The 26,429-nt window shown below is 38.7% G+C and overlaps 1 protein-coding gene across 1 annotated transcript in view; it reads left to right on the top strand.

Moving 5' to 3' along the window:
* LOC308190043 (uncharacterized protein) overlaps positions 1–26,429 on the top strand; it is a 316,509-nt gene that overhangs the window by 212,671 nt on the left and 77,409 nt on the right. The window contains exons 15-16 of the mRNA XM_080580892.1: positions 25,395–25,530; positions 25,639–25,755. The gene's annotated coding sequence lies outside the window, so the exon portion shown is untranslated. The remainder of the gene's footprint in view (positions 1–25,394; positions 25,531–25,638; positions 25,756–26,429) is intronic.

The following is a 26,429-nucleotide window of genomic DNA, read 5'->3' as shown; positions in this document are numbered from 1 at the left end:
CTTTATCATGCCATAAAATCAGTACTAGGCCTAGATCTCTATGTGCTTTCATTTCTGTCTTCTTATCTGCACACTAAATTTTTTATCTTTCCTTCTCTTATCTCCATCTGATCTAATCCTCTGTGCCAAGTCATTGTGATATTGGTATTGCTGGCTCTGTACCAGATTGCTTCCTTTCAAAGTATTACAGGGATGATATGGAGAATCCTTTCTTAATACTCCTCTTTTTTTTTTTTCTTTTCTCTTGTAAAAAAAAATAAATCCATTGTTGTCTTTTTCTTCTGTCACTTTGTTTCTTTCCTTTAGCTGTTTTTTTTTTTTCCCTCTACAATTATTTTACCACAGTTTAAAGACAGTCTTATAAAATCTATTTTAGTTTTCTTTTCTGATATCAAGATATTCTATTCCTGCCTGTCCCTTCCACTTTCTTCATCTCACATTTAATTGTTTCCTTGACACATTATAATTACTCCTTTTTAACTTATTTTCCCCTTAGAGTAGACCAGAACAAAAATGTGCATTAATAGTTCAAGCCTGTATGTATAACAGAGGTCCTCAGGTCTCTGTGAGATATAGCATCATGCTACAATCAATGTGAAATATAATCTGATGTCCTCTGATCTAGCAGTTAAAATTGCTGTTGTGGAACAACGAAGTGCAGGTGACCTACATGGAGCAGAACAGAGGAGACAAGGGGAGAGACGAGTGATGCAAATGTGAAGAGTTTAAAAGAACAGAGACCTGTGGACAGGACTGAAAGTGACTGGGGAGGAGTAGGGAGGTGAAGAAGAGAGCAAGGAGAATTAGAAAATAAAGGTACCAAACCAAAGAGAAGTAATAGTAAGGGAAGAAGGATAAACTTGAAGGGAGTGAAGGCACAGAAGTAGAGCAGCTTCCATCTTTGCATTGCTTCATGGAGATTTAAGAGCAAAGATCAAGGATAGCAGATATTGCAAATTTAGGACAGGGTGCATAATTGAGAAGCAAGATGGCACAGTCTTTAAATGTCTGAATTATTTTATTTTAAGACTTATGAACACCACACATTGCATTTCCTGAGTCTCTTGACATTTCTCCCCTCCCCTCCCCTCCCCTCCCCTCCTCATAAAACCACGATTACTTCTTTCATAAAACCATGAGTGTTAGGGCAGAAATCTTTCTCCTTCATTTGGAGAATCTGTGAAATGCAAGATGCAAAAAAGGTTCATTATGAGTAGATCTTGGGTGAGGAAGACCATCTAAAGATCCCAGCTGTCTTTCAGCTGACCAAGGTGAAAGGACATCCTGGCATTACAGGAAATGAATTTGAAACTCTCCTATCTCCCTTGCCTGCGAAGGGGCTCACCCCAATGGCTGTGTAGTGCCCTTTGGTTGCCAAGGCACCTGATCAGTACACAGGCTCTCATCTGAGGGCAATCTATTAACCCACACACTATATCCAGACAGGTACAGTCTATTTCTGAGTCCTTTTAGCTGCCCAATCCTCCGCGATGCACTTTTCCTTCAGCTGCAGAAATGGGGAGTCTTGTTATGTAAATATACTCTATATTGAGCTGAATTTCAGAAGAAAAAGGGAGAAGAGTGAAGAGAACTTCTGATTGCTACCAAATGAATGGTAAGCAGCAGAGGACAGAGTTCCTCTCTGGTGATGCTCCTGGAAAACATAAGAGACAAGTATTTATTGAGAAAGAGTAAGAACAACCTATGCTCTTAAAGCTAGAGAAAGCATTTCCAGAGATCTTCCTGAAACAACAAAAATCTCCTGGTTTTGGTTACTCATCTGTCATCAGTCTCTGCACTTATGGGGATTGCTCCTATTGTACTCTGAGAAACTGAAAAAATGACAAGTTCCCTGCCTCTTGTGTAACACAATCTCAGTACTGCCTTATAAAGAAATGAATAATTGGCATTTATTCTGTGTACGTTGGGTGAGTAGCCCAGTTCTATTGCCTGCAGGATGATCTTACCTGGGAGAGTTTCAGAGAGCTCAGGTTATTTCTAAGCAGTCACCTGGGTATGATGCCTGGCTCTCTGCCAGGGCTGAGCAACCATGGCTGCAGACAGGGAATCTCTCCCGCATAATCCTGAACCCAGGGTTATGATATGTGTGCAGGCAAAGCAGAGCGAGGGGACCTGGCCGCAAGTTTGTAAAGCAGGATCAGCCATTGCAGGGTGGGGGGTGTTAAATCCCAGCAGTTGTCTCATGTCTGTCAATGGGGGCTGCTGCACCAGCTGCAATGCCTCCTGCTCCGCGTTCTGCTCGTTCCTGCAGGGGATGACATAGGCACTCTGCAAAACAAATAGCAATTTGTTAAAGCCTGATGACAAACTCAAATGTTGGCTATGAGTGCACATGTAAGAGGCAGAAAAAGCAACTTCCAGCTGGACAATCTCACTGCACCTTCTATTAGCTTGAGTTGGCAAAAGCTGCCTTATATCTCATCTCATAGAGCTGTTTCCTAAGACCCTTGGTGTATTTTTTTCTGTCCCCATATAGGGAAACAATGAAATGCCATCAGCTGGGTGAAGATATTAATTGCATGGGTGATGTCTGCTTCATACCTTCATCAAACAGACTATCTAATGGCCTCACAACACACAAGTAGCTTTGTGTAGACTCTATCAGTGGGTGTAGGTGCAATAAATCTGACAAACAGAGCTAGTTTTAATAAAGAGCTTCTTAGAGTCAAAAAGAAAATAAACTCTTCTCTCATTGAATGTATTTCAAGATTGACCTGTAAAGCCCTCCCAGGTGGTATATAGCTTGCTGAATCTGCGTTTTCTGTCTTTTGGAACAAAGTCAGATTATTCTCACTGTGATGAGCTTTTACTTCTTTCCCAGATCAGACCTGGAGAATGTCTGCTTCTGTAGTGGTAGATGTGTGTCCCAAGGGACAAGCAACAGTCTTTTAGAACTGAACTTCTGCCAACCATTTTCACTCTTTAGCAGAACTGTTCTGGAAACACTCACCCTACCCATTTTATTTTTCAGTAAAATTCAAGCACACTACAAAATCCCATGTATTTTGATGAAACTTCAGCATTTTTGAGGGAAAATGTTCTGACATTTATGAAATAGGATGCTTCACCTTTCTATCAAATTTTATGTCAGTACATCCAAGAAACATTGCCTCATGGTATCAGTAATTCCTACAGATGTTTTACTGGAATTCTCTTCTCAGTTGCATTTCCCCTCTAAGTCAAGAAGGTATTACTAGCCACTACACAGAGATAGTAAGACGTGTCATGTTACAACGACATGGACAAAATAATTCATGGCACCTTCTCAGGTGATTTATGTCATCTTTGTAGAAAATCTGTATCTTGTGCTAAGCAAGGGTTTTCTTGTGCTAAGCAAGGATTTTCAGTGACTATCTGAAAGATATATATATATATTTTTCTTCCAAAATCAATATTCTTGCACAGGAAAAAAAAACAACACAGAATTCTCTGACTTTTCATATGAACAGGTTGCCATTTTCATTTGCTATGGAAAACTTTTATCAAGCAAGATGTAGACACATATTTTTTTCTTATTTCTTTTTCCAGGAAATTCATGTTTGCAAAAAAACATTTCCACTTTTAACTCTTCTCTTACTTGGACTTGTATTTATTTTCTCAATGTGAATTTGTGTGTGGGAGAGATGTACCTTTGGAGGCTGCTATGTCTTTTTTTTTTTTTAATGTTTCAGAGAAAGATGATTAATATAAATACGAAAGTCAATCTCAAATGCTGCTACAGTTATCCATACCTCTGGAATTTCCAAACCTGAAAGTTGGTGCAAAATGTGTGAAAAAAGTTGTTTAAGAGTGGCAGCTGACGGGAACAAATTACGCTAATTCACTGATAAGTGGCTAGTTCCCTATTGGCTTCTGGGTGATTTGCCATTGATTTTTGAATTTGTATGTGATTTGGAGCCTTCCTAATTAAGAGGTTGCTTCTCTTTTTCATTTCTTCTTGACAGTAGAGGTCAGCTGACTTGACATTATTTTATTTGAGTGACTGGCTTTACTGCAATGACTGCACTGGGGATTTTCCTTGACACAATGTGGATTTTGTCTTCCATCAGGCCTGAGAGTGCTCCTGTTCAGGGAATCTCTATTTTCAAGAATTTTCTTCAGAAAGTACATGTACTTAATTCGTAGAAGATGGAACGTTAACTGATGTATTAGTTCCTAACCAATAAAAACTATTTTGGACATTGCAGAGGTGTTTAGGGAACTTGCAATTTACAAATTTTATAAAATTAGTAAAGTCAATAATATTGTAAAGGTAACCAACAAATACGTTTCTGGTGGAAATGTGTTTTTGAGGAAATATTAACTATCTATTACATAAAATTTTAACTTCTGTGACTATGTCAAGAGAAAGGTCCTACTTAAACTAGAATCATGCTTCTATCCCAAACAGTTTAATTCAGGAAGGAAAAGGAGGAAAAATGAACTTTTTTGAATGGACATTTGGTTTCTTTTTCAAACAACCTTTTGACTTTCCAAAGTCCTTTTAGTTACAGCTCTACTGGTTCTACATAAGAAATACAATGAAGACAAAAGTCCCCTCAAAACATGAAAAAGCAGGTACATAGAGTAACAAGAACTTCAAAAGTCTATATCGGTGTGCTATACAGTTTTTCTTCTGCACAGGACAAGATAAGGACAAGGACACTCAATAAATTCCTTATTAGCAGTCAGTAGTCTGATGGTCTCATTTTGAAGCCATAAGCACGGTAAATCTCTAAAGGGTTATTACCCCTTAAATATAAATCTGTTGAAAATGTATCCATATTGCCCCCAAATGCTTTAGCAGCTCTCTGAGTGAGTGATATCCATTTAAGCAGGCTATCACATTATATGACATACATTTTAGTTTGATCTGCTGAAAATAGATTAACTGTGTTCTTTTATTCATTGTGCTGGATGCACAACAAACCAGCTTACTTGGGTATTCATTTAATGTGTCTCCGTTGCATAGGATTTTGTCTGATGGAAGGAAAATCTTCTGCCTTAAGTGTACTGGTTGATTTCTTTAACAGCTATTCAGATTGCTGGTCTCCAACATCTAAAGTTAAGTTTTCTATTCTATCTTTAATAGGACTGAGTAGAAAAGGGTGAGAAATGGGGGGGAACTTCCATCACTTAATTAGAACAGATGGATTTTACATTTGACTATGAATCAACTTTATCCAGATATGACAAAAATAGAGTTTATGGTTCAGGGGAAACTTCAATATTTGGAAATTTTACTTCACACGTATTTGGAAGACAGTTAAAATGAAGATACTTTTGATAGAGGCACTTTCAATGCCAGTGACCAATGTTGTTTGAGGCTGGCTCCTTAAGTTGCATTTGATTGTAGCAATATTGAATGAATCTTGCCCTTTTCACTTCTGCTCTAAACAATGCTAAAAATTGGACAGGATGAAGAATCAGCTGGCCAGGGAATATGAAAACTCTGTCTTGAGTTTGAAAGGGGCTGCCTGAATACTGTAACCTGCAAGCCTCAGCAGAGCCCCGGGAACCCTCAAGCCTTCCATTCATAGGCTGAATTTCATCCCTGGAGAGGTCTTTCTGTGATGTGTTTTGGGTCAGCCAGTCACCATTTCACTAAAAAATTCCTTTAGAATATGCAGAATTCCTTTTTTGCTTATTCAACCTCTAACAAAACGATGTGGGAGTTTAGTAGAGTTGTGGGGAAGGTGGGGAGAGGCAACGAAGAAACTTATACAAATGTTTTCTTGCTCCTTTGCATCCACTTGTTGGGGATGGATAGCTTTATTTTATTACTATTTTCCTGGTTTCCATTTTTTTGTTTTTATTTTCTCCAAAATGCTGATATAAAGTCTCATTACTCAAGTGTTTTAGTCTTTTTAATTTTTATTTATTTATTTATTTATTCAGACAGTGAGGCAGAAACACAGTCTGGATAAGGATCTAAATTTTGAGCTGTTTATCTGAAGCAAGGCTGGGTGCCTGCCCATCACTGGCTGCAAAGCATGTAAGTGGCAGGTCTGTTCTCTGCCTTTGCATCCTTGCTGCTTCTGTTTGATTAACTCAGCAGCAGTTGGGCATTAGCTGGATGAAACCAGCACTCCAAATGAACATGTTTATTGAGAAACACAGGGTGAATAAAGAATTAAATTCTGAAGCTAAAAGGAATTGTGGTTTTCCTGCAGTGTTGGATAGTTGTTGAGTAAAAAACAAAATAAAACAAAACAATCACAAAAAGATGGCTTCTATGGTATCTATTCTATATTAACACTTTAGGGACTGAGATTCTTATAGGTGGTCATTCGCCATGTCTCTGGGTAAAGAAACAATTACCAAGGAACATTTAGATAGGCATTGTGTGGACTGGATCAACCCAGGCACAGCAGGTTGTTTAGACCGGGTGAACAGGGCTGCCTTGCTCTCTCTGCCTTGGCAGAAATGCAAAACTCTCCCAGAGGAGGAGGATTCTTATTTAGGTTGCACTTTGTACATAGCTTTTTAGTAACGGCACTGGCAGCTTTCCTTTCTGCTGTTGTCCTTTTAAAAATCCAGCAATAGAGACTCTCTCAGGGAATAACTCAGCCATGCATGACTGCTGCAAAAGCAAGTCACTTTCACAACATGAAAAGGAAAAAGGTGGATTGAAGAGAGGGTGGAAGAGGACAGCATGAAATCAGCAGAGTGTGTTCAACAACAGGCAAGAGCTACAAGTGAAAATAATGTGATCAAGGGTTGTACGTGGAAGGAAGATTGCCATGTATCACGAACATGAGGACAGTAAGGAAGAGGAAGTAATTTTTTAATGAGGATTCAGGGTATAAAAGAGGGTAGGTACTCAGCTGGGACTCTCTTCTGCAGTCTCCATTTATTTGCAGTGGCACTGGCACAATCATTTTTTTCAGCGAAGCTTGTTGCAGAAACCACTGTGGTGTTTTTGTGAGCAAAGGTAAAACATTTCAGGCTTCATTATGAGGCAATGAACAGACTGTCAACATCTACTAATGAATGAAAATTCAATATATAAAAATCAAAAAAATCATACAATCTTATTCTAACTCAGATTTGAAGGCTAATGGAGAACCCAACAATTAGTGGAATGGAGAAAGAAAAGTAGACTTTTTCAGAATAAGGAAAACAAGTTGATCTATTAGCACCTTGAGGATGATGGAAAAGTAGAGCGCTATGAGATTAAGATACAAATAGAAGTATATTTATATGTTGTATATCGTGGCAAATACAGAATTCCTTCTGTCTATCTGCACATAGCTCTAAACTCAGACAGGTAAAACAGAAACTCATAGGTAAATTCAACTCTAAAAGGGCTTGAAAACTCAGCAGAAACACTTTGGAAACCAGAATCAATTTGCTTAATATACTAAATTATCAAGTTTTGATATTGTTTTCTTAGGAGCTAGTGTAATATTTGTCCTCAGACTTAATGGGGAAATACAGTGACATTTAACTTAAAAGGACAGTTGAAGTTATTTTTATGGTAGACTGTTTTCAGGAGAAAAAAACCCCAACCATTTCACAAAGAAAACAGTTGTTGCAACTCATATTATTTTAGTTGATTTTCACATTTACTAATTGGCAGATTCTTTTCATTTATGGGAAATACATGGTAATACATAGTAACTGTATAGTAAAATATACACTACAACATATGGTAACTCTGGCTTTGCTCCCATTTGAAATCACAAGCAATGTTCCCATTGATTTGACTCAGTGAGGCAGATATTGTTGCCTGGAGGCTGAGTCAAATAACCTCTTATGAACCTCATTTGAGCAAATAACTACCATAAAGAGGAAATTACTTCCAAGTAAGCAGCAAGCGAGCAGGAGATCAGGCTATCCTGACCCTAATTTGATCTTTCTGCCATTCATTATAGTCATCTTTTGGTTAATGATTTGGCTCATGTGGTGAGACTGGTATGTGTCTCCCCACATTCATCCAGGCTGTGGCAGAAATGTGGACTCTTTTCTGACCTCCAGAGATGGTGAGCAGCTGCAGACCAGGCCAGAAAAGCTGCTGCTCTCCACATTTTTCAGGAAATTCATTTTCCTCATTGCCACTAAATGTTACTATTACACCATGCAGCTAAAAATGAAGATCACAGATCTCCAAAATATGCCCTTCCTTCGTGTCATGTGTGAGCTTCTGCTAGGCTTATAGGTGGTCTTTGACCTAGGCTAAATGGAAGTTTAATAATGCAGAGAGTTTTAGAACCAGGGAATTATTGCCTTCTATTTTCAGTACTCCGGGTGAAAACAATCTGTATTAAAGTCAGTAAAAGAAGGGGCTGCTTAGAGGAGAGTTAGCAGATTTGGTGTGTAATGACACTTCGTATACTAAAGAATGAAGCAATAAAATTTTCTCTGAGATCTGCTGAACCCATTCTCATAATCCAGTGTTATGGAAGGCTGAGCACTGTGGAAAAGACCTCCAGTACTAGCGCCTGGATTTAAGACTATGAATAAAGAAATTTTTATTTGGGCTAACTAATCCAAAGAGCAGAAAATTATTACAAACGTCCTTTGAATTATTCCTCATGGATCTTATTTTTATATTCATCTTGCTCATATTGAAAATTTGTTTCTCATTATTTTGTTCAAAGAAAAGCAGATTAACAATTGTTGATGCTATTTGAATTCTGCTCAATTTGTAGTCTTCTGCATGTTGCACCCAAGTGTACCAGCACACGGTCAGACTGGGGCTATGGTGGAGTCCAAGCTCTCAGTGAGCAAGGGCATCCAGGATTTATGTTTATCTTATGTATTTAAATACCCGAAATTCACAAAGTCACCAAACAGAAAATTTCCATACAGGCAGACTAAAGAAATTTGCAACTGGAATGGCACATTTACACACACAGGACAGGACTGTTGTCTACTTGGATTAAGGGATCAGCCTACATTCCCAGGCGCTTGACGCTACGTGGTATATTGAGACAAATTATGGCCTGGGTGGAGCTGAGGGTACATGAAGGTTACAAGAGCAGCAGTGAGTCACTGGTAAAGGAAACTGTTGGCTGAGCAATGAGAGTAATGCTTTTTAATTCACAGACTAATAAAGTAAAGTAAGCTGAGGTGTGTGGGCTATGCAGTCTAGTAGGCTGGCAGGGAGGCAGTGCCTCACACACATCACAAGGTATTGAACAGCTGCCTGCGAGAGATAATATTTCATGGGGACTTTTGGAAGCATTTTCGTTACTGTCTGGCCCTTAACAGCTGCCCCTGCTCCTGCTTCTCTCCTGTTTTGGACCTACGACACTTGCATAAGCTGCTGCCTGGTAGTGGAAGGAAGGAAGGAAAAATCCTAAAAATGGCTGCCGTGCAGATGATTTACATTCTCTGGATTGCAACGAGGCAAGCCAGGTCACAGGTACTTATTTTCATCCTTGTTTCTCAGCTTCCTCTTTTCCTCTCTGTTCTCAGCTCACCAGAGAGGTGACACAAGCTCTTCCTGTTGAGTGCTGCATACCAACCCACACTCTTTGGAGGTATCTCCCAGCACATTGCTGAGGAAAAGCTGTTGTTCTGACTCAAAATCACAGCTGGCAGCTGTTATTTGACTACAGATTTTTCCCCTGTACAAGATGAAGTTTGGGACCAGTCATTACTCTGTACTAAAGTTGATTTTGTGTTATTATGTGCATTTTTTTTTCAATGGTAAAAGTAGAAGAAAATTGGTGCTATTTTAATCCCAAGGATAATAAAAAGGAACAAGTTTCCTGATCTTAACCACTCTAAACACTTTTTTTTTTTTCTTCTCATTTTAGATGAGTTTAAAAGCCTGAACCATTGGAATTTCTTAGCAGCAGTATGATCCCTCTGCTTCAGCACTTGTAACCCCCTCTCAGGAGGAGCGGTGCTAACCCACTAGAGTGCCCAGACTGTAAAGGTCTTTTCATAACATAATTACTGGAGCTCAAAATATATGAAGAATGAAACTGCCAGTTATCCAAATATCTTGGAGAAAGATAGACAGGGACATACAGTTTTGGAAAGGAAGCCCATTTGCCATGATTAGATTTAATAATATGTTCAGCAATATTCCATAATGTTGTATTTCTCGAGTAACATTCGTTATTAAGAAGGATAATAAATTAAGAGCCATGTAAAATATTCCTGTATAGTCAACTTAAGAAAATAAGGGAATAATTTGAAACATTCATTGCCTATTCTAAGGTTCTTGACTTACATGATTCTTGGCAAGACAGAAGGAAGTCTCCAGTCCCCGGGTTTGAACTTGAAAATATGACACTATTATTTCATTTGCATTGTTTACATGGAATAATATGTGTGTAAGGTAACCCAGAGGACCTTCCCTCTCCCCAGAAAATGTGCTTTTCTTTGGGAATACGCAGACTCAAACCATGATCTTACAAATAATCACACTAGCATTTAATGTGAGGAGTCCTATTGATTTCAGTGGGACCACACACAGTAGGAAAATAGAGCATGGGTAGAAACACTTTCAGATTCAGACCAAAGAATCTAGACTATATGGACAGACCCCATAAAATTAGATAGTTCTCTTCAGCTAGGGGACTAAATTTTTTAAAATACGAGAAAAGCTGACAATGCATTCTATAAAATATTTCAAATAATCAAAAATTTGATGCTGTTCCAAAAAATCAGTTCAACATTGGCATTTTATTATTATTAATATATTTAACAAGTTAGCTATTATAATTAAAAATAATGTTTGAAATAAGGCATTGCATCACTGAGGATTTCCTCCATTTTCACCACATTTTCTTTGCAAGAAAATTGCATATTCTTCCAAACTCCCTACTGTAGTTGCTCACAATAGTTGTGTGTACTGCACCAAATTACCATAAACAATTTTATAGGGAATATGCTTGTAAAGGACTGACAAACGATTGTGGTTTAAATTTTCAATGGGAATGTAAAAAAACCATATATGGAGTATAAACAGATGCCCGAGGGATGTATTTTAGATATAGGTACAAAAGGTAGTATTTAACCATTATAAACAAAAGCCAGAACTTGAGTCATGGTTACCCAGGTTGGGACATCCACCGAGTCCAGTGCTCTTGGGGCCGAGGACCCTTGGAGCCACCTAAGACAGCTATAGCCCTTCCAGGTCTGGCACTCATTGGGATGTCTGTGCACAACACTCTACTGAACAGTGAAGGTAAGTTCAGAAGCACCAGTGTCCCATTTCAAAAAGAACCTGGATACTTGGAGACCTGTTTTCTAAAGGACCCTATTTAAACACTTGTGATTACAGTGCAGATCCTTGTCAGCAGCTTGTTTCTTCTAAAGTGGAAAACTAAGTACTATCTTAGCTGTTTGCACATTACCATCCAGTTTCACTTCTGGTGTAGAGACCCATTTAAATTGTTGCAGTAGTACTTTGCTCCACGTAGCACATACTCAAATATATATTATTTTTCTAGCTGGGTAGACACACCCAATCCAGTTTCTAGCTTCCTACATGTTTTCTAGCATCTCTCACCTGCAGGATAGAGGCCTGGTTAGAGAACATAGCCCTGGAGAGTGGGCTGCATCCAACTTTGTTTCAGCTCCAGGTGTCCTACTTCTCAGGAACATGTCCTGTTTGGCAAGTTAGGGGGGGCTTTTTTCCTTCAGCTTTTTTCTTCACTTAATTTCTTGCTTTTCTGTCTTTACTCTTAAAGTGCAGACTACTTAATTAACAGAAAGGAAAAGATCTAAGGAACTGAGAAACACTGTCCCCAGATACTCTAAAACAGATGCACAGAGAACCTTGGGCACAGATTCAGTTACGCAAAGAGGTATATGTATGTGGATCTTCAAAATAAATGTCATAATCAAATGTCATAACACTTTAAGAGAGGTTTTTTTTTTTTTTTTTTTTTGAGTTCATGGCTTGTGAGTTAGAGCTCATGCACAAAATATCCTCTGGCTCTGCCTTGTAGAGCATTTTTCTTCTACATGGCTGCTTATTTGCTGGGGAGGTGTTTGTGTTATGCACTGATCCATGAATTGTACAAAGGAATTACACAAGTCAAGTTTTATGTTTGTGAAAGTCAAGAAGCCTGAACTTATAATGCTATGTATAACTTACAGAATTGACATATCTACAACTGAAAATCATTGCAGCAGTCAAAGAAATGTATCAATTTGAAGACAGACGAACCAATCTAACTGTAAAAGAGGAGACTAGCTATAACATTGCCATCTTTAGCATCAAATTCCTACTCAGGACTTCTGCTAGTCTTATACTGGCAGTAATGCTGCCTCTGCCACCAAAGACTGTGGCCTCCAGGGCCACCACCAGCTGGGAAAGAGCAGTGGGAACTCTGACTCTCAGAATAGAAATTTTCCAAAACAACTTGTGAATCTTGTCCCAGGAGGCCAAGGCTTTCTGAAAATCAGTAGTGTTGGCTCCTAAATCTCTCAGAGGCTTTTGAAAATATTCTTAAGTCACAAGATGTGAGATTCTGTACGGTTTTGACTGTTGTGTTAACATCTGCTGTAGAATAAAGGCTAAAGCAGATGTGGGAAGTGGGAGGGTAATGAATAAGGCAGTTTTGAAAGGGCTTAAAAGCAACTGAAGGAGCCTGCAATTTCATGGACCTAGTGTTTTTATTCTACCAAAAGGAAACTGTTGAGACACCTTCCCAGGTAAATTTGTTTTATCCAGCTCTAGTGGTAAATGTGTCTTTGAATATGGTCTGTCCAGCATTTGCTTTTCTCAACACTTTTAGTGTTTTTTTTTCCTTTGAGGAAAATTTCCTTTGAGTTGCTATTCTGAGCAACTTGAATAATTGGAAGCTTACAGTTGTGGAAATGCAATTCATAGTAGCTATTTTTCTCAGGCAGGACAAGAACACCTTAAAAAAAAAAAAAAGGATAAATCTTTTCTTTTACAATTGCCCCTTTAATAAACTGTTTGTTTAAACCACAGTTTTTGTCCTCCACAGCAGTGAGGCTTGTTCCTTATTTAAGGCAGGATGACAGGGTTCTTCCCGTTTGGAAAGGCAGTGAAGCTGGTGCTCCAGAACAGAGCCACCCATTCTTCTTCTGGGAGCTAATTGATTAGCCTCAGAGCTACGGACATGTACCAAGGGACTCAAATAAGAAGACTTCATTTTTCTTTTTGAATGAGTTATTTCCCGGGGCTGTCTGTAGTAGACAGATGTCCAGGTGGTCTCAAATTATTTACAACTACAGGAACCTCTGTGGTCATAGGATTATCTGCATGGGGAAGCACATTTGAAAGTCAGTATTTCCCTTCTCAGAAAACAGGACAACCTTTGTTAGTGCATGTTCTTATTTGGAATACCTTTATACTAAGCTAAGAGAACCTAAGCATATAGATCTCACTTTCCAGTCTCTTGTGAGTACTGATTTCCTTTAAAAGAAGAACATGAGAGAGAGAGAGAGAGAGGGAGGGAGAGAGAGGGAGAGAGAGGGAGAGAGAGAGAAACCTTAAATGTGTTCCATACTTTTATTACGTTTCTGATGATGTACATCTACACAGTAAGTGGAGGAATCGAATACTATGTCTTCTGATCAGCCTACTCATTAAAGGTCAGTTCAAGTGTTGGACTTTATTTGTACAAGTTTGAATTGTGTATTTATAAACAATATACTACAAGGACTTTCCTACAACACTTACCTCTTCTCCTGATCCCCTACTGAGGAGAAGAATAACCTTTTAAAGAACTCTTAGTGCCTAAAATTCATTCTACAGCAGAACTACTCACAAATGGGGCCCAGCCTTCCTGCTGTTCCTGTTTTTGTTGTTGATTTTTTTTTTATTGACATTGCCTTCATTTTCACAACGAAACTAGATTTTTAGCCCATGGCAATCAATATAATCGACTTTTTTAGTTTTAACAATTATTTCTTTTCAGACTGTTTTCAGGGTTATTCTTAGGCTGCTGGCATCTGTTCAGCCTGGCAGCCAGATGAATGTTTTAAGAGGAAATCTGACAGTCTGCATATATCTCCTGTAGTACTAGTGCCAAGAGAGTCTCTATTTTAAATACCTATAGAAATGTGTATATACACTTTTATAAAATATGGTAGCCAGGTTATAGACCTGATTTAGTTTTTAGTTTCAGAGTTTGTTTTTGTTGAATCATAGAATCATATAAATTAGGGATGGAAAAGTTGTATTAGGTCATTTAATCTATCCCACTGCCAAAGTGGGATTGTTCCCTGCAGTATATTTTCCAATGTTTTATCCAGTACTTTTCCATTCTCTGTGTTGGGCTTACACTTCACTTCAGCTTTTCATTCAGTCAGGCTTATGTTTTGACTTCTTAAGTGTTTTCCTTCGGAATTCATTGAATTCTGTTACCACCATGTGGTGATAACAACAGTGATGCCTGTTGCTGCTTTTCAGCTATATGAGAAACTAACTAAAGTTATTAACTTATGGCTATGTTAGAAATGTATCTTTCTCTCATCTAACCATGAGAGATATTGTAAATTTACCCTTCAATGGGTAGAGTTGGGGGTTGTATTTCTGAATTGCTAACAGCACATATGCTGCTTGTTTGCTATTTTCTTCTGTCTGGTGTGAGTTTCTTCTCTTCCTCGGCTATGGGTAATACATTAAGCATGTATTTCCTCAGGTCTCTCTTTAACGTTTCTTAGTCACTCATTACTTAAGCAACACTTCATTAATATCAATCAATAATCTTTGAAGAACAGGCAAAGTTTTACTATCTTCACTTATACTAAATGTGAAAACTTTTTTTCTCTGGCAGTGATAAATTGAAAATGTTGTCAAGAGAGGTCCTAAGCTGGTAGGATCAATACAAAGAAGTTCATGTTCGGTAATTACTAACGCAGAGATCATTTCTACAAGCCAGATCCACACTTGGCAGCAGGACTCAGGCTGTGTTGGTGCTGTGGTATCTCTGTCTCATGCACTCGAGGAATTTCCATAGCATTTATCCCTGCTGGTGCTCAGTGCCTGTGCCTGGGTTCCTGGAACAGGATGGAGTTGTGTCCACGGGAGATCGAACAGTGCATCCTCACAGTCACTGCAAGCAGGCTTGATGCTTCCTGGAACCAACCAGCAAGTGCAACAGCTCTGCCATAAGACAGAGCATGCCAGTGAGATGACCTGATGTACAGGCATACTCCCTCCAGCTTTGTCACGCAGCATGTAGGGTCTCAGGCACAGATCTGCAGAAAAAGGAAAAGTCTGCAGAACCATGTAAATTTAGGTCAAAATGAGAGTGTAACTGTGTTGATTAGCTGTTCTCCAGCTTTTCTGACAAAGACCTTTGAATATAACATTCCCCTGTACTGATTTCCAGCATGAGTAAGTATCAAAAATCTTTATATAGCAGCCTTATAGCAACCAACCTCCCTGTTAATGAGATGTTAACCCTCATTGCTTTTAAATGTGGTGGTTTCTGAACAGAGAGGCTCTGTGGGATTTAATTAGAGTGATTTAACCTTTTCCCACTGAAATGCTGGCCCTACATGCTTTTCATTTTGAGCTTGCTTGTTGCATCTCCCTCTCAAACAAACCTGACTGATGCATTAGTTAACGTTTGAAAAATTCTGTGAGGATGTAAGGGACTAGGAAGCAGAGTATTGTCATTAATACACAGAACTGCTAGTCAGGAGACCTGGAGCAGAGTATTGTCATTAATACACAGAACTGCTAGTCAGGAGACCTGGGTTCCCTCCCAGCTGTATTGCTGATTTCCTGTAGCTGTATGTGAAGATGTAGTCATGCCAATAAAGTCCAAATGAACTGTGCATGACCTGGCCATGTCAGCTACAGCCAGCCAAACTATTCAGAACTGCTTGCTAAAGTTTTAGTCACCTCAGTTGAGCAGAACAATTTGAAAACTTTGTGTTACTTTCCTATTACACTGTTTCTGATAAAATTTTCTCATGATTTATAGCACCAGAATTGGCACCAGGATTGAGTTTCTATTTCCCTCTGTTTCTTGATCTATGAAATCAGAGTGATGAATGCTTTTGTGTCTTACCAGGATTAAAAAACAGTTAATCTTATTTCTTTAATGCCTTTGAAACAAAAAGTGCTGGGAAAGTGCAAAGCAAACTCTAAAATGCCGTGTTTCTCCCTTCTCACTCTGTCTCTCATGCACATCCTGTACATTCATGAAGATGAAATGCACCTCTGTAAGACACTGTGGCTCTGCTTGTTTAACACATTTCCTGGCTTAGGCTGGAAAAATGACTTGTGAATAGGGTTAGACTTCACCCACTGAAATTTCTTTGGCAGGTGACAACATATGAGATCATTTTACACAGCTCTAATCACCATTAAATCCTTCACCAATACTAGTCTAGTGAGTCAAGACAGAGCCTATTTGACCCAATGCAAAGAAAACCACTAGTAAACCTACTGGCTGTCTCAGTTAACAACTCCCCTCCCCAGATCATTCTGTGCCAGGATATTTACAGAGAAGAGCAATTATTTATATATATATATTTTTTTTTTGCGAGCTTACTATGTATAATTTCTCCAGAAGAGATTTATCAATTCTTTTCAAATTTTCTGGAGTAAAAGCTGTGGAGCCTAAAGGGTTTATGTCAGCCCCAACATGACTTGACTGAACTGTCTTAATCTGTGGACCAATTTGCTCTACAGCCCCCTAAGGAAGGAACTTGTTGATTTTGGCAGTGTTTACCTTTCCTACAAACAAATACATAGTTTTCCAGACCGGCTGGCTCTTAAAAGTCACTTGAGAGCTGAGGAAAAAAAAAAATCTGCCGCAGGCTGCATCAGTATTCTTTTTCCTGTGTTCTAGGGAAAGCTTTTGTGTTCTCCATAGCTGCTTGAGGATAATCCGTAGAGTCAAGATTATTCACAGAGTCAATAGAAATGCCTGTAAAATTCTCTGAGTTGAGTTTCCTTCGGTGGGGGGAGAGAAAGATTCTGTCACACATACACACACACACACACGGATTATTGAGTAATTTGACTGTATTTTCAGCTACACTGGTGAAAAGACAAAATAAAGAAATAGTTTGAACCTTGTTGCCTTTCACTTGTGGGAGCAACATGTTGACATGTTGTTCTTAATTTTCTCAATTTATATAGATCACACAACAATAATTTTTAGTGTGACTGATGAGTATTTGCTTTTAGATATTATATAACAGAAATCAAATCCTTGTTTCTAACCCAAACACAGCAGCCTCAAGTTTTTAATTATTCACACATATATCACATAAAGTGATGAGAGCCATGTAATTTACTGCAGAGCCATATCATTCACCTTTGACTACATTGCACTTTCTTACTAGTTTGTCTGCACCAGAACAATTCACTTAGCAGACAGATTTTTTATTCTCTTCTAATACATTGTTATTAAACAAACAAACAAACAAACACACTTCTAAGAAAAACTGCTCCATCTTCTTCCAGTGCCTAGGGGTTGAGGTATTCTCCTAAATTGTGTGCGCTCTAATCATTTAGTCTAAAGATATTGACCCTCACCACTTACATGGAAATAGCAATCAGCAGACTTTAAAATATTTTTCTGCTTCCATTAGAAGTTAAAAAAAAAAAAAGAAAAAAGAAAAAAGAAAAGAGTAACCTCACACTGTTCCTTCAAAGAAGAAATACTAGGTTTAGAAGAGGATGGTGGGCTTTGCATCTGATGAGGACAGAAATCAACCCCTCAACCTGCCCTGGAGAGAGCAGCTCGTTTGCTCCCCACTGAGCTGGCTGTTTTGGGTCCTGTTTTGAGGTGCTAATTCTCCCTTTTGGGGAACACAAGCACCTAAATCAGACCTGCAGTTTCCGTACTGGAGATCTTAACACTTCTGGGACCCTAACTCTGTCATTGGATATAGCCCAAAGTCATTAAATCAAAGCTATTAAGTCATGTTTAGAGGTTATTAGTATTTATTAGCTGAAGCTTTATTACCCCTTCAATGTTGATATAGTTAGACTCAATGAACCCAAGTACCTAGTTTTACATTCTTTAGCATGCAGGCTGCATTTTCCTATTTTTTTTTCCTAATAATACCTCTCATCAAGGAGCCTGATGGTTATGAGACCAGTATGTGTTAGTGGGGAGAGGACACTCCTGCTAAACCCGCCAAAATTAAAATAGGGGGAATATATGAACTTTGTGTATAAGACCTCAAGGAGGTGAAAACTAAGAGAGAAAGATAGGCCTTGCACTTCCTCGCCCCCATGCTCATAAGAAAAGGATTTTGTGAGAATGATGAATATATGGAGTTTGCTTCTATGAGTTAAGCAACTGCACCTAGATGTAAACATCAGCGTTTTCTGGTGAGTCCTGTCCACAAATCATATGCTGCAGAAAACACAACTGCACTTTGGCCACCCCAGTGTACAGCCTGGTGTACAGTGCAGACTTATTGCTGGAAATATATTAATGCTAACATGGTAGGCTGAAGGGTGGCTTTCGTTTGCCATAGGCAAAAATCCTCCATGGTGATGTGGAGGGTAGATTGAGGGGTGTGTGAGCAGATGGACTTGATAGGGTTTTAAACCATCCCAGCACAGCCCCCCAAACTGGTGTCTGTCAGCACTTGAAGAACCTGGTACTGATCTCTCTTTCTGCAGCTTTACTCTCTGATGTATTTATAGGCATCAGCCATATTCTCCCTCAGCAGTAATTTCTGCTAATTTAATTGTAATCTTAGGTTTGCTGTTTCTTGCTACATTTCTTTCACTTTTATTTATTTATTTATTTATTTATTTATTTATTTATATATTTCTTTAGTAATCTCTCTGAAAGTAACACATTCGGATAGCAGCTGAGTGTTTGCTTGTTTGATATAAATTATTCTTCCTTCAAAGAGCTGAAATACATTCAGATGTAAGAAATTAGGGAGACCTCAACCAAAATGTTGAACAACTGATAAGGTGTGAAAGGGTGAATGGGAGAGTCTGGTTCAAAATCTACTGCTTTGTGATCTGCAAAGACAGAAATTCTCCCTAAATCCACAGAATACTTGTTTTAGAAAGAAGGTGACTAATACATTGCTGCTCTATGCCTGGACCAGTGACTTATGCTGATGGTTGACAGCACGGCCTGTCTCAAGGAGGAATGGCTATGCTTACAAAAGCCAGAGATGCAGCAGATAGAAATAATGCTAGGAAGAATGTCACCCTCACCCTCTCAAAAGGTGTTAGCATTTTAAATTCCTTAATGGATTGTATCATATATCACACACAGTTTGGGTGGCTTCCCACTACCTCTGCTTATCTGACAACCATCATGCTGGAGTATGTATGCAGTTATACTCATTTATGGAACCTCATCCAGCTGCCCAGATTTTTGATCCTTTTCTGCTTGCCCAATCCATTGTTAATGTCTAGTGTCCATTGCTAAAGTATTCTCAAAGAACATTACAAAAGCCAGGTCTCTGTTTATCTTATTCAGGAAAACAGTGTGAAAACTTAGTGGAACCACCGGCAGTCAGAGTTAGGAGGAGTTTATGGATGTTGCCCACATTACTATCACTACTCGTGTATGAGTGCATATAGACCCTCAAGAACTTCAAAGCTTGCAGTCCTGTTCATGTGCATCTTTTGTCTAGCCTATGATCCCATTTCTGAAAATGATCTGTGCGAATGCTTAAATAAGATTACAGGAAGGATGGCGTACATAACGTGATCCTTCCTTTTTCTTGTTCTTCTGGATGATCTATTAGGATTTCTGGAGTACTCTTTTCTATCTGCATATGCATTCCCTTCCAGAAAAACATATTAGTGAAAGCATTTATGATTCAATTGCACGTGCTTCTGCTTTGAGCACTGCCACAAAGAAAATTGTCCTTGGCAAACCTGACATAGCCATCTGGCTGTGGTTCTGACCAGTACTGTGCAGCCACACCTCACTAAGTAGGCATAGCTGGGTATCTGTTGAGTGATGCTATTTCTGGTCAGACACATGCCATTGTGTGCTGTCATTTACACCAAATAATAGCATTACTGCCCTCATTATCTTATTATTTCTGGAATATGTTAGCTTTTTCCAAACTAGAAGGTGAACGTCTTTTGTGAACACTTCTGAAATAGTTTCAGTCAAAATGAGTCCAGCCAGCAAAGATCTTTTACTTAAACAGTTCTTTAGTCATTTTGACCAAGGTAGGTCAGGGTGTGATCAGACAGTCATTTCAGCTAGCAGTTCTGTATGTCTGATGAGCAGTTGTGGGGTGGAGTTGGAGACAGTATAACCTCTGGGTCAGCATACTGTAAGCTAGAGGAGGATCAGGTAGATAGATCAGGTTTGCTTAATCACTGTTTCCACAGAGCTTCTACTTCTGTAAATCTGCTGTGATTTCTCCCTTCTCTGACTTCTCTCTATTAGCTGAGACTATAATTTTCCATGAATTAAATGGTTTCACTAGTTTATGTTTTTTCATCCTCCATTCTTCAGATTTCCTTACTGCACTCCTAGAAAACCGCTAGCCTGTCTATTTTAAACCTATTCTCCAAATGGTGCTTTCCTTCCATATTTGTGGGATTAATGCTATTTGGCATATACTAGACACTGGGCTGATTCACCACCACCACTCACCACAAACAAACAGGTATTACCACACACCAGCCAGCCCTAATCAATGACAATTCCGTATAACCACAATTAAATTGCCCAGCCATTCCCAGGAGGAATCACAGGTCATCAAGACTATTTTGAAATTGAGTGGTTTTAAATATTTCCATAATGATGTGCAGCTATTTATCAGTGTGGTTGCAGACCTCTCCAGCTGCAGTCCAACATGTTGTTCCAACTACAGCTCAGCTGCCTTCAGGCCTTGAAGTCTCCACGTTTCTAAAGCTTCACCCTTTCCGTACCTGCGCATACTGACCCTCTGGCCCTGCCAGTATGTTTGCTTTCTAAGCTGGTTCTGTAAATAGCGCAATGACTTTTGCCTAAGCAAGATCATTTTGGGAGGTTAGGAAGTGACTGCACAGGGAGGTTTGGCTTCCCTCAGCGTGCTGGGGCAGACTGGCAGCAGAAGCAGTAACCTCTTCAAGCATCTCAGCTGCAGCTTGAAGTGTGCACCACACACCATCAGTAACTGCTCTGTAGTCTATAGGGCCCTGTGACGACATGTGACACGGGCTTGAGGCATAACTCTGCTTGTGCCTATCTGGGATTTGTAGGAGGATGGGAAAAGAGCTAAAATTGAGTGTATCTGCTTTCTCAAACCAGCAGTAATCTGTTTGCTGTAAGGGCTAACCCCTTCTGCAGAAACACTATGGCTGCTCTTGGATAGGTAGGCAGCTATTAGTAGCTGCCCACAGAACATTTTTAAAAAGTCAGGTGTTAGATAATTGTGGAAGAGTTTTAGTACTACTTGAATATATGTGTACCACTTGAATATACAAAAAAGGTGGCAAATTAAGTTTAAATTAATTCCAGAATATTTACAGAGTCGAAGACACATATGCACAGACATCAGCACTGTCCATGCACAGCCTGTCATAACTTGTTTTCACCTCTATATTGTTTTGCCTTTCTTGTAGGAAAAACTGCCTTCAGGACTCAGCATGCTTAAAATTTTCCACTATTCAGTGGTCTAGAATTTCAAATCATCACATGTGTTTTAATAAGTTTGGAATTAGTTTTCTAGAGGTGATGACATAAAATAGCCACAAGATGTTTATTAAATAAATAAAGCTTTCATCTGAAATAAGAAAAGATTATATTAGAGTGGTTTCCCAAATTATTAAATTGTCTACTATGAAGTAAGATTTTTTCCTAATATTTAAATATAAAGTCTTCCATGATACTTTTAATTTTGTATCAGAAACCAGCCCATAATATTGAGCAAATGTAAACACAAATCACTTTACTAATAATAGGATAACCATTTTATACAAAATTAGTTTTTCCTTTAACCAAATAAGAAAATTAAAATGTCTACCAATAAACTGTTTGGATCAACCCAAACAAATGGATTGATCAGGGTCAAACAAATTTTCAGGTCTATTTTTAAACATCTGTTGTAGATTTAAATTGAGAAAGAGACTGAAATCTAAGGACTGAACATAGGTTTTTGAGAAACATTCTTAAAGTGTTTCAAAAGAGTTCCAAGAAATGGAGACAGCCTCTTCACTTCTGAAAGCTTCTTTTCACTTCTGGTTTATAGCCTCTGGCGAGGAACTCAGGAATCTGCATCAAGGCTCTTTCAAAGAAGTCCTAGTGATAGTGCTGGCAATACATGGGCAGAACTGTATGCCTAAAAGAGAGCTATGGGCATAGACACTTAATTTAGTAACAGAAACAGTAATGAGTGAAGTGTTTTACATACCAGTGTGCCCTCTCCCCAAATTTTAGGACTTTTGCTGAGAACTATGAAGAAATGTCTTCCCTCATGAAGAATTCACAGCTAAGAAGTTTCTCCTACAGGCCAGCATCTGTAAATTTTCTTTTTAAAATGCAACTGAAATCCTGGTTTTCCTTATTAATAATAGAATAAAGGAGGTAGGAATCATTGATCCATTTGTCCTATAGTTAAACTTCAGGAGGCTTAGTCCCTCTGCATACTCAGCTCACTGAGGGTAAGTAGATGAAGACCCCCTTCTCCCAGGGAAACAGGTCAGATGGTGGCAATAGCTTATAGTGGTGAATGGTTGACTACAGAATCACTGGGAAAGGGAGTACTGATTCTCCAGGGAGTTACAGACTGATTTTCAAGAGGGAACTGTGCTGCCCAGTCTCTGCATTAGGTACTGCTTCTGTATTTTATCCCATGACAGTTTAATACATAAAGAGACTTTATGAAAGAACCAGGACTTCCGTTTCCCTGTTGCAAGCTGAATGTTGTAATCACAGGCTCAGGATCATTTTATATTTCTATATTTTTTTTATTATTTTTTTAATATTTATAATTTTCCCACTTCTCCAGGAGGAAATACTTTAATACCTTTATGGAAAATAGAAAACCTTCAGTGGGAGGGCTTTGAGTGTGCTGTTCTTTGCCTGCATAGATTTAAAGTTAGGATAGCCTCTTGGAAGAGGATGTGTTGAGCTGAGTATCTTCAGGCAAACTGAAGCTGCTTTTCAGTGATAAGTGCTCTTACCCTCAAAATAGTGAATAGGGAAGGCATGTGTATGCTCTTACCATGGCCATGTTTTAAAAAAGAAAAAGACATTTGTAGCATTATTTTCAGAAGGTGCTTCAGTGTGTTTAGGTGATAAGTAGAGAAACCTCTAGTTTGTGGATTTAAAGCTTTGTCAGGACTCTGACTTTGGCTTCTCTGGCTGTGAGGGCTTAGGAGACTGTATGCCCATAGAGATTCAGAATTTAAGGTATCTAGGGAATTTTTATGGTAAAAGGATACATGCCTCCTGATTTAAGTACAGCAAAACTCAAGGAGCTGTGACAACTTTACTGTTGGACACAGCATCTTGGATTTCATGGAAGTCATGCTCAAATTCCTTGTTTGGATCTCAGCCATAGAGTATGTGGTATCTCAAGTTGTGTGTATATATATATATATATATTATTTTATTTCATTTTTTCTGGAGTGTGTGCATCTTTCTTAGGTCATGACCTAAGAAAGTAGCTCTTTAGCTACAACTGATCATTTTGGCACTTTTAAGTGAAATTGTTTCAATTTGGACTAGAAGATGGCCTTCTCCAATGGTACCCAACAGCAAATAGCTGGACTCTATTTCTGAGGAACAGGATGAGAAAGGTTAGCCACACAAGTCAGCAGGCAGAAGTACACAATAAAGATGCAAAAAAAGCAAGCAAATTGGCCATGGAATTCTGAAAGGGGGAAAGTGGCTACAGATAACATTAAGCTACCTGGCTGTAGTTATACATCAATGGACACAACACCTTTTCTGTATTTTCAGTGAGTAAAATGGCTAAATAGATGTAAACAAGGCACTGAGACTTGGTTCTTATTCTCTTCTCAGACAGACTTACTATCTTGTGCATAATTGTGCAATAGCTTTCTGTTTGTTTGTTTTGTTTTGTTTTGCAGCTGGTTTGTTTTTGGCTAGGTAATACAGATGCAAACCTGTTTGCAGAAGCTCATATATACACTGACTATACTCACAAAAGTGTAAATAGGGGGTTATGAACAGATAAAGCCAGATAACAAAAAGAGCTTAATCAGGACAGGCTACCGCTTATTAGCTATAGTAATTCATTTTGGCTTCATCTTATATAAAGACTTTGAAGAGAAGAGCTGCTCAAGCCAACTTGTTTGGGCTATACAAAGATCCTAAGGAGAGTGGCTCATTCAACCATGTGGCCAGCTGCTGTGATTTTATTTGTGAGCCTTACAGTATTCGATGATTTTCCTAATACATCATATTCTGGGGTAATGTGGTTGAGTGAGAATCAGTGTGTTCACTTTTAAAGAATTCAAAGTCATCAGGTCCTCACAGTGACAGAGGAGAAATTGGAAATAAATAATAATAATAAAAACATACGAACGAAGCCTATTTTCATGATCTTTTTAGAGTTTTACTCGTGAGACGTGAATGACAAGTGCTGGTAATACTGCAGCTGGGCAAGACTTCTAAGTGGCCATTTATGTCATCTTTTGGTCCCTGAGAGAGACCTTTTCTTACAGTGAATACGTGTATGTGAGGAAGCTTTTACTATGTGGCTGTAGGAGCCCCACCTGATGTCAATTTAAAGAGACAGGTGATTTCTTCAAGTTGGAGACTAATGTGAGGTTATTCCCCAAGGTATAAATTAATACAAAATATATGTCTAATAATATAAGGTACTAGACACAGAGAGCTCAGCCTGAGCAGTGGAGCTGTAGCATTGAGTTCTTCTGTAATCAAAATATGCAGGCACCTCGAGGGAATGTCTCAAGCTGGCTGATTACCCATTAAAATCTCAAATCTTTGATATAGGCCTATAGAATGGTTCACCTCACATGAAGAAAGCGCACTGTTTTGAATTTCCGTTGTATCTATGGGTTTTGGTTTGGCGTGGGGTGGGAAGGGGAAGCCCCATGATCTTCAGGCTCAGTGGGTTTGGTTGTCTTTCACTAGTCATGAATAAACAGGGAAGAGTATTTTCTGAATTATTTTTGTTTACTCAGAACCCTTTTGATATTTTTGTCTTGCTTATAATTCTCTCTAGTTCAATATACTGTTATTTATAAACATCATGATATCTCATACTGTTTGATTTCCACACAACTGAGAGCATTTGGCCTTGCATCTTCCAAATGTGTTCCTGTTATTGCAGAATAAACTCTGCCAGTTAGAGCCATATGTTATTTGGTTTAGCTGAAATAAAACCTTATAGAGTGAACTAAACTGTAGCACTGTTAGGCATGCAGTTTTAGGGAGATTAGGTGCATTGGCACTTATAAGACCCTCTCCTTGCTCCTGTTCTCCCATAGGTTTTTTTTTCATTCATTATTTTGCCTCTCTATGCCTTCAGTTCAATGCATGACTAATTATTCTTATTATTTGCAGATCTTTCAGGCAAGGATTGTCCCTCAGTTATACTTGTTCAGTGTCCAGCTTCATGAGGGAGGTGTGAATGTGCATCCACTGAGATACAGCTGTGCAGCTAATGATTGGTGTTGGGCTAGTAGCTGAAACTATAAAGGTAAATAAGAGTTGAGATGAAATCAAGTTTACAGGTTTTCATTTTCTACACTGAAACAAAATACAGAAAAAAAAACATTTAGCAGGATGCTTCCATTTACTGAAATAGGAACATATTTAGTGAAAGGAGTAATGAAGGGAAAAGAAGTGCAGATAGACTCGCAGAACTGGAAGCACAGCCAAGACGATCTGAACAGAAGCTCAGCGACCTAAGGACGCAGCCAAGGTAAGCCGGGTTCCTTAGTGTCCTATGTTGGTGATCCACATTTGCTACATTCTTCAGAGGAAAGGTCATATACTCTCACTGCCACACTTTGTAGGTTAGACACCACCGTTTTGTGGTGTCTATAAAATTGCAGCTGAAGTTTTTCTATGCATGGAACATTTACAGCCACTTTCTCCTATGCAGATTTAAGTCCTGTAGTATATTAGTAGACTCTTTTTATCTAGCTACCTATTTCTGGGAAACATGTTTCTTTGAGATTGTTATCCCATGGTTGACTAATGGGTTAAAAAGTCATTAAACAGACATTCATATGCAGGCAGTGTAATTATAGAAGCCTCTTTTCCTCAGGATCCCAGAATAAAATCAACTACAATGAAGATAATGCAAGAGATTAAAGGCTTGTTTGTTCAGGGTAGATTTGTCTCTTAAATGGATTTTCCTGTTAGTGACTGAGTAACTTTAGAAGTGTGACAACCTCTTGTATGCAATATTACCTGTAAGATTGCTGGTGAGGAGGGATAAACTTCTCATCGCTTTCAACAGAGACTGTGTATTTTTGTAAAAGATCAGATCAACTCAACTCTGAGTTACTGAGGGAAAGGCCAAAATTCCTGGGTGAAATTGTATGGGTTGTGTTATACTTGAGGTCAAATAGGATGATCACATCTGAATTT

Source organism: Anser brachyrhynchus (genome assembly GCF_964034855.1).
Source record: "Anser brachyrhynchus genome assembly, chromosome: 2".
Taxonomy (NCBI): domain Eukaryota; kingdom Metazoa; phylum Chordata; class Aves; order Anseriformes; family Anatidae; genus Anser; species Anser brachyrhynchus.
Note: the sequence above shows the minus strand (reverse complement) of the source record. Positions and strands in the feature narration are given on the sequence as shown.